Raw genomic sequence first — 9,443 nt, forward strand, 5'->3', positions numbered from 1 at the left:
GAATGAACTCAAGTTAGGATTACTGCATCTTTTGTCTTTTTTTTTTTGAAACAGTAACATGATTGAAGGGCCCTTTTGTCATTTATTGATGGGTTGGAAAGATAGCTGGGGTAAGAGAAGAAAAAAAATAGGACTACGGTGGATCGAGCCTTGCATCTAGAGTATGTTAACTATACCAAGAGTGTGTACAGACCTTATCCCATCTTGTGCTAGGTAGAAAGACTGTTTCCAATGGGCCTCAAAAATAAGTTTGAAGAAAATACAAGAGTAAAGAAGCAATGATGATAAGGAAAGTATCTAAACCAAAAATAGCAGGATAAGCAAATATAATACTAGAAGATATTTGTAGTACTGATAAGGAGAAGAGGGAGTAGAAAAGGTGCTTCAACTAGAACCATGCTCTGCCACAAAAAAAGAGAGAAATTGATCAGTTACTGACAGGATGGACTACAGCTGGCGGATTTTATCATTTAGTTCAACTGCAAGGGATAGTACTTAATCTTCAATATAACCCAGACCAACAGAAATAGAATCAAGTCACTCTTTAGCACCTTGTTGAATTCTGAAAATCTTAGTTGGTCGAATCAATTCTGTGATTTTTCTATCTTTATTGATGTTTCCTTCTGGCTTCATTTATGTTTTGTGTATTATTTTGCACTTTTACTATGAACCTTTGCCTTTAATTGTAAGATTTCTTGATGGTTGAAAATGGGAGGGGCTTTCCGATTTCAAGAATTTAGGATGAAAATCTCAACCAAAGATGAATATACCCCTCTTCACCAATTTGCTCTGTTTGTGATTCAAACGCTACAAATTTAGAGTTGGAGGTGGAGGGTGTTAACCACCCAAGCATGTGCATCTGATGGGGGTAATCTTGTGTTTCATCTATTTCCTGTTTTGAAATGCAATAACCAGATTGATTGAACATTGATAATGCTCCAAATGTTCCTGCTTATCATAGGCAGGTGATGTTCAATTTTTTCTCCTTGATGCTGTTACGGGTTTCAATCTAATCATCTTAACACAAAATATGCCTTCGGTTTGTCATAGTCTGTGTTTCTTGTTTCTTGTTACACTGCTTCTATTTTGGTATTTGACAGAGCACCTTTAAATTTAATTTTTGAACCACAACTATGGTTTGTTGAGAGGAATGGCTACATCATCAGCTTACCTGATTCAAGTTCTGGATATAAGTACAAATTTCTAACAACTGGAAAAACATTGTTGTGATCTTGTATACTATTTACATTCCTAGCACCCTTTCCTCATGTACACATTCACTGTTTTTGTATTGAATTTCTGATTTTGTTAATAGCAGTGTTGGTGGAGAAGACATAAAATTTAGCGTAATGGTCACCTTTTCCAGTGGATACAGAAGAGAAGAAGCGGTCCAAGTTCTGGAATGTAGATACCTTCTGCAGGAAGCCTCAGGACAATTTTGCTTCCATGCGACTCACTTTTATGGCCTTAAGGAGCACGTGCTAGCCACTTGCCTCATTGACGCACTTTCCATGTCCGGCGACTTCGATGATGCCCACCATCTCCTCAACAGGCGGAAAGGCGGCCCTGAAACTGCCTCAAATTCTGGCAACTTCTCTCTTGTTGCCACTGAGGTAAATTCTTCTTCACCATTGGAATTCTCTAACGATGTAGAAATAACACAATAGCTATTCGGCGCACTAAATTCAGATTACAGCCTAATTGAACAAATTATTGAAAAATCCTCCAAAGCAGTTGAGTGATTGAGCGAATGTGAAAGAGTTTCACTGCTTCGTTACTTAAGTTTTGCCACTTCCACAATCTTGCCCTGTCATGTACACTTAATAATCTCTTCCCTGTTAACAATTGGCTCCACATTGTCCCGTCTCTGTTAGGTTAGTTATCCTTTTCTTAAATTGAAAACTTTTTGGTTCTTCTTTTCTTTTGTACATTATTTCCTGTTCTTGTATGGCAATCCTCAATTTTAATGAAGAGGAATGGAGAATGGACATGAGATGTATTTGTTTAAATCAATTCGTCAACTACACAATCTGCCCAATCAAATTGAGATATAAAATAAAATAGGACAATTAGAGGGAATCTATGGAAACAACTCTGTTTATTGACGATCTCCCATAGTCGAACTACACTATAAAAAGAAATAAGAATTAAGAGGTTGAAGTAAGAGAATTGGGGAGGAATAGACAATAGAGAAATCAAATGAGGAAAAAGAGAAGGGTAAATTTACCTACTGATTCTTGATGATTTTAAATGTAGGCTTGCACTAATTCTAAATTAACTAATAAGAAGGCGTTATACTTTGAGTACTCGGGTGTGAAATGTGTTAGGAGGAACATTCTCAAAAAACAGTCAAATTATGTTGAAGACTAGTGGAGTAAATGATTCTTTTATCTTTTTCTCAACTTGCTTACATAAAATGCTATAGAGCATACATGTTTATAGAACTTTTCCTACTTTATCTAGTACACATATCTTAATTTTATTGTTTACTTTTTGCTCTTCTCTAGTTCATGGACAAAACAATACATGTATCCTTAAATTAATTTCATTATACATGAATTAAGATAATTCTTGTATCACAAAAATCGAATAATGCCTTTTCTTCTTCCAATACAAAGCTCATTCTCCAACACCTTAAAACTTGTGGTTGGAATTCACAAAACATTCTTCGGCATTTCAATTTTGAAGTTCCAACTTCTTTCTCCTGGAGTGCCAATAACAATGTTGTCTCTTCTACTTCTTCTTCGTCATCACAATAACAAGGTTTACCTGCTGTTCTTGTTGCTGCCTTTGCTTATGGAAACAAAACTTTTCCATCCGGTGATTTTTTTTGCAATATCTGCATTTCAAAGGTGGTGGGATGATGGTAACTTTCCTTTTTGGCAATGGTTGTGAGAAGGTTGAGTTACATTTTTCTTCTTGTAGCTTTTGCCTTTTCCACTAAAGTTTTACCTTTTTTGAGGAGCTTGGGTTTGATCATATTATTGACTTGTAAAGCTAGCTCATGAGCAATTTCATGGTACCTCATACTTCTTTGTTCTTGGGCCTCAAGAGCACTAATAATTTCTGAAAAAATCATCTTTACAATATCCATAAAATCCTCAGGGGAAGAGATTTTCAGTGCAAAACTTTTAGGTGAACTTTGGTGGACTTTTTCGACAACCCTTTCTTTCAAAAGATCCTTACATAATATTTGGATTTGACTCACAAGTTTCATCAACTTGTTTGGGTATTACGTCTCTCCATCTCCTCCATTTTAAGTTTTCAAGTTGTGTCTTCAAAGTGATAATATTAATATTTCTGGTCCTATCTGACCTTTGATATTCTGTCTACCAATTTTTCCATATTTCATTAAGAGAAAAGCAAGGCATAGTCTTTACGAAAATTGCTTCTGAGACTGAAGTATGTAGATGTTTTAGAGCCTTTTCTTGATGAAGTAATTAGTTCTATTGCAGGCATCAAGTAGATGCATAATAGTTACAAAAGCAAAGTAGAAAAAGGTCAGCTCTCCTCTTTACATTGTTCGTTAAGAGCCAGAGAGCTGACAAAGTTAAGAAATGAATCAGGGGAATCTAGAGGGGATAAATAAACCCAACTATTCAAATACATGAGGCAATTAGTTTTTCAAGATTGGTAGGTAGTTGATATTCCATCAAAGCATCTTCTATTCCTTTTGTTCCAGATACTCTGAAAAATGACTGCAGGCGTCATCTTCCAGATTCTCTTGATGGTGCTATCAACCTCCAGCAACTTCAGCTTATCTATACATCCCGGATATTCTGAGGCATGACTCATTTGCGACCAATAAGACCTAAAAACATACTCCATAGGATCTGCTGCAAATAGGTGGTTTGTGTGTTTCTGCTTCCTTCATGCACATATAACATCTGTTAGCCATCTGAAACTTCCTTCTGGCCAGGTTTTCTTGGGTCAGGAAAGCTCCATGAAGTGCAATCCAGCTGAAGCAACTAATCTTCGGGGGCAACTTGATCTTCCATATAAGCTTCCAAGGCCAGTGGCTGTAATTGCATTTTGTGGGCCTAGAAGCTTGAATGTTGCTATAACTGAGAACTTCCCATCCCCTTTTGCTCCCCAATTGAGTTGGTCTAGTGTTTCACTGTTAATTATAATGTTGTGAAGTGCTGCTAGTAGGCTGACCAACTCCTCCATTTCCCGATCCCGTATGTTCGTTCTAAGGATGATGTTCCATGAATTCCCTTCTCTATATTGTTGAATAGAAGAGTTTGGCTCTCTTGATATCTAAAACGTGTTAGATCCTCAACTCTTTTCTTCTTCTTAGCTTTAGAATTTGGAAGTGAGAAACTATCGGATCCTTAGACAACTCAAGTGACTTCCCCTGTCTCCGTTACCTCCCATAATTTTTCAGCTTAAAGCTTTTATCTTCACTATTACCTTTAATCATCGCAAAAAAACTTTGATTTTCACTACCCATGGTTGGTAGTTCTCTCTACATACAAGAACAAGTTGCTGACGTGAATTTGCTGAAAACATGTTTTTTAGTTCTTTCAATATCATTCAACAAGATCTCCTTGCCTTAGTTTCTCAATTCAATTTCTCAATTCTCACAAGTAATTTAAGGAAATTGGCTTTGTTAGAAAATGTGTTTCAAAATGCTGAACATTTGGGGTCCGGGGGTTTGGGGGGTGGGGTGAACATTTATGTAAGTTTCCTCTGATTTATGCTATTAATTCTCTTCACTAGAACAAGACCAAAATAAAATTATATGCATACTAAATGAGAGGATAGAGATTAATTCTACTTACATGTCAAGAAAACACATATATAAGATAGGAACAAAAAGCAACAAATTATTATCCAAACCAAACTGGAAGAAACAGAGTCACTTTGAGAGGTTTAGACCAAAGACAAACATGACTACATTCTTACACACAGAGATTAAAAATAACATATAGAAAAGATGCAGATTAAGAAAAAAAAAGAGTTCAAATAAACATCATGCTTCTAGAGAAAAATATTACATGCTTATTTCCTAATGAACACACAACGACTCCTACTTAACATGTTCCAACAACAGAAAATTTCATATTTGATTATTATATGTAAAATTTTATTTCTTTATTGTTGTATGTCATTAATATATTTTCCTATTAAGATTAGACTTTTGAATCCTACTTAAGTCAACAACTATTTATTGTGCATATGAATGATTTGATTTTACTTAAAATTTTAAATTTTGTAAAAACATTAATATATTTTCCTATTATGGTTAAATTTTAGATTTATTTTTGCTAAGGTAAATTAGGATTTTAATTTTGCTTCTTATAAAAAAAAACTAAAATTTTTTGGCATGCAATTTATTTTACAGCTAATTATATTCACATTTATTAACTTCAACTTGATAATCATTATATAATTTCCTTTTGTATTATTGCATTTCATTAATTTATTTCTTATTAAAGTTAAATCTTTGAATCTTATTCAATTCAATGTCTATTTAATGCTAATGCATATAAATAATTTAAGTTTACTTTAAATTTAAAATTACTTTAATTTGCAATTAATGTTATTTCTAATTATAATCAATTATTTTTTATTGTCTATTTGAATTTGATTAATTTATGCAAAATATAGTAAGATATTTCCCATTATAGATAACTTTCAGATTTGTTTTTGTTACTATTTTGTTTTGTCTATCATACATAAAGATTTTTTTAAAATGGATAATTATTTTTTCTTTTTAAAATTATATTCATATTTTCTAACTTTAACTTAATAAATTTCATGAGTGTATTAAAATATTTAATTAAAAATATTATATTTTAATAGTGTGGTTAATATACAAAATATATTTAAAGTATAATATTGAATTACTTTCCTAATTTTTTCTATGATGAAAATATTATTTTTATTTGTGTTCTTTGACTAAAAAATTAATTATATATCATTTAGTAAGAAAATTGATGTATATAAATAAGTGCAATGTCATTTTTTCATAAGTATCATTTTGTGAAAAACATTTCACTTAGGCATGAAGAGAAAAAAGACTAAAGGGCGTCAAAAGATATCAATGAAAAAAAATTGAAAATAAGGATGCCATGTTTGCTACATTTACAAAGCATCAGGAGGGTTTGTACAAAAAAGCTAGCGATCTCGTTACAGAATGCAATGTTGACATTAGAATAATGATGGTTTCCCCTACTAGTAAGCCTCATTCATTTTTTCACCCTACAGTTAATGCAATTATTTCTCGTATTCAAAATTTTGATATGCAGTTAAGTGAAAGTACAAATCTAGAAGCGACTGCTGCTAGAAATAAAGTGAATCAACTCAAAAATAGGCTTGAAGAACTTGATATCATAGAAGACATTGCGATTGCTAAAAAAACTCTTATGACCACATGACACAAACAAGACAAAAAGATTGGTGAGAGTCGATTGAGCAGCTTAATACAGATGAAGTGTTCATATTTGAAACTTGGCTAAATGAAACTAGTTCTAATATACACCAACGTTTGAATCAATTATAAATTGAAGCTTCATCCTCAATGAGATATGAATCTTTTTGAGTGTGAAATTTGAAAAATTCAAATTACAACACCCTAAATCATCACTTATAGATATATTAGGGAAGACTCTAGTAAGTTAAAATCTATATTAATAAGGTGATTTTTTCAAAAAAAGTTTTATTTCAATAATGCTACAAACATGTATTATGATATGATTTTCATTAATAATATATTGATATGGTTAGTTTGAATTATTGTTTATGAGAACATAGTGTTGTCAATCTGTGTTTAAAAATAGAATTACTGATTTCAACAAACTTTGCAGAAACACGAAGTTATCAAAGTTTAATGAACCAGTAAGAACAGAAGAACAGAAGAACATAAATTAATTCACAAAAAACTAAAATCTGTAAAACATACCAGAATCTTTAAAAGACAGAACGGGAAGAGGATCAAGCCCATTGAATGAATAGTGTCCCCTTAAGGAAATTATTCCCTTCTAGTATCTGATGTTTGATTTGGAATATGTCCTCCCAGGGTAGAATAATCTCAATACCAGTTTATTGATACCCAAAACGCTGGTGTCAGCGAGCCACTCAACTGCAGTAAAGTACACGAAGAAACTTTGTGCAGAAGAAGAAGAAAAAATTAGAAAAATTCGTAAGGAAAAAGTCTGAAGAATCAGTGGTATTTATAGCCAAGAGGAATTGATTCCGAAAGATTGCAACCTTTCAGAATCCACACGACCATTAATGAAAGTTTGCAACCTTTCAAACGGTCATGGTTGTTCCTGAAAGTTGCAACCTTTCAGAACAGTCATTTCCAACGGAGGAAAATTTAAATAAAATGGAAAAGTTTAAATAAAACGGGTCGCGCGCGGATCCGAGTTGGGTTGGAACATTTCGGTTAATTAACTAATTAATTGAAATGTTTTGGCCATTTAATTTAATTTAATTAATTAAATAATTAAACAAAACAAACTTTGTCCAAAAAATAATCTCTCGATCGATCATTTTCCAAAGTCGAAGCTAAGCGAGCGACGACAACAACGGCGCGAGGGGGGTCCCTCTTTCCAACCCTTTTAACAATTAATATAAGTGTTTCTCTATTTAAACTCTTCTATTTTTCTTTCCACCACCGATGAGGGACAAATGCCTTTTTACTAAAGTATAAGAGGACTTTTCAAGCTCCCAACTTGACTTTTCAAGTTTCTCTCTTTTCATCTTCCCTCTATTTCCCATTAACTCTTGCTATATACCCAATATTCCCCCACATGAATGGGAATGGTTATAACATAAGGAATGCACGGACGAGTGTGTACTTTACAAGCAAGGATCAATTGCATCTAGATAAGTAGGTTTCCCCTTGGACTTTCCGTAGTGAACATATGTCGGATATACTAGGTCAATCGGTAGACGCGATATCTTTGAACCGTCGAGCTTTAGTGTATACCTAGACAACCATATGTCACATAATTAACCCTGTTTTATTTAAAATAATAATTTGACTGGTTTAAGAGTCGCCACTTAATTTTTAAGAAAAATTAAGAAAACTGTCTTTTCAAAAGATTAAAACAGGGAAATCGATTGAAAATATTTAAAGAGGGGTTCGAGGTTCCTATTAACATTCTAGGAAGGTTTTTAAGGCACCTAGAATATTCCGCTAATACGGTTATCCGACAATTAATTTATTTGGCTAAAATAACTTAACTTAACTAAAATTGCAAAATTGAATTATTTTATAGTTGGAACTATTTTTAAAAAAAAAGGACAAGGAGAAGTATTGCGATATTATCTAAGTTAAACATTTTGATAGATTTATGTTTTAATATTATAGGAAGCGAGTATTTAGTTAATTTTTAGAAGATTAGTTCAGAATGGCTATCTTTCGGGGAATTAAATTGTGGTGACCTTAAAACTAATAACACATATTGACAGATAACCAAATATGAAGTAATAAAGTATAGAGAGAAATTTGGGGCCCAAGTCTGGTTTTCTGTCCGCCTGGGCCAGTACTTGGGCCTAATCTCGTTTTGGGCCTTTGGCCCAATTCTTGCCACCTTCATACCTGTCCTAAATTCTAACAAAATAATTAATAAATAAAATAACGAAGGCTTAGGCCCAAAATTACAAAATACAAATTTGAATACAGAGTGGGCCTTTTGGCCCAATCTTTTCAATTCTCCCTGGCATCGAATTCCTTCAACCCTGTTCATCGATTTTAATGGTCGGCTGACTAGGAAAGGAGGAATTTGAGCCTTTATGGCTCTCCCAAAATGCAAGAAAGACTATAGGAGTTCGTAGCGAACTCGGACGGATTTCACATGTAGCAAGAGCAAATAAGATACATAAGTAATATTCATAATAATTCGTAAGAAGAAATGAAGCAATAAGACGCTTTCGATACAATAACTTCAAGAAAAATAAAAAAATAATAATAATAAAATAAATTAACAACGTGCCAAACACATGATTTTACTAGGATATCCGCACATGCTCTTTCTACTTCAAACGATGCCAATGATGTCAAAGAGTATTCCAATCTCACGGCAAATTGAAATTATGACCAATGTACTCAATCCAACAATAACTCCAAATTTTTACACTAGAAAACTAATATTACTACACTTCTCATAATAGACAAATTGATAATGATCAACTTTTCTTTTCACGATGGAAGAAGAGAACCCAACAAACACAACATAACACAGGGGACATATAAGTATTGCCGACCATTAGGACAAAATCAAACGCAAGAGAAAAGATTTCAATTAAATTAATCATTAAGACCCATTTAGTGATGAATATGTATCCCTTGGCTTATTAATAATAATAAATAAATAAAAGAAAGATAAGAGATAAATAAATAAATAAAAGAACAACAAAGTGACCAAGTACTTTGGCAAGAGAATTGGAAATAAGCATGGTCATACTACAAAAATTCATTAAGTAGTGTT

The 9,443-nt window shown here is 33.0% G+C and overlaps 1 pseudogene; it reads left to right on the forward strand.

The window, feature by feature from the left end:
• Positions 1 to 2: 2 nt before the first annotated feature.
• Positions 3 to 6,547, forward strand: LOC125828974 (agamous-like MADS-box protein AGL62; annotated as a pseudogene).
• The last annotated feature ends 2,896 nt before the right edge of the window (positions 6,548 to 9,443 follow it).

This window comes from Solanum verrucosum, unplaced genomic scaffold (genome assembly GCF_900185275.1).
Source record: "Solanum verrucosum unplaced genomic scaffold, falcon-dt-bn FXZP01000231.1, whole genome shotgun sequence".
Lineage (NCBI taxonomy): Eukaryota > Viridiplantae > Streptophyta > Magnoliopsida > Solanales > Solanaceae > Solanum > Solanum verrucosum.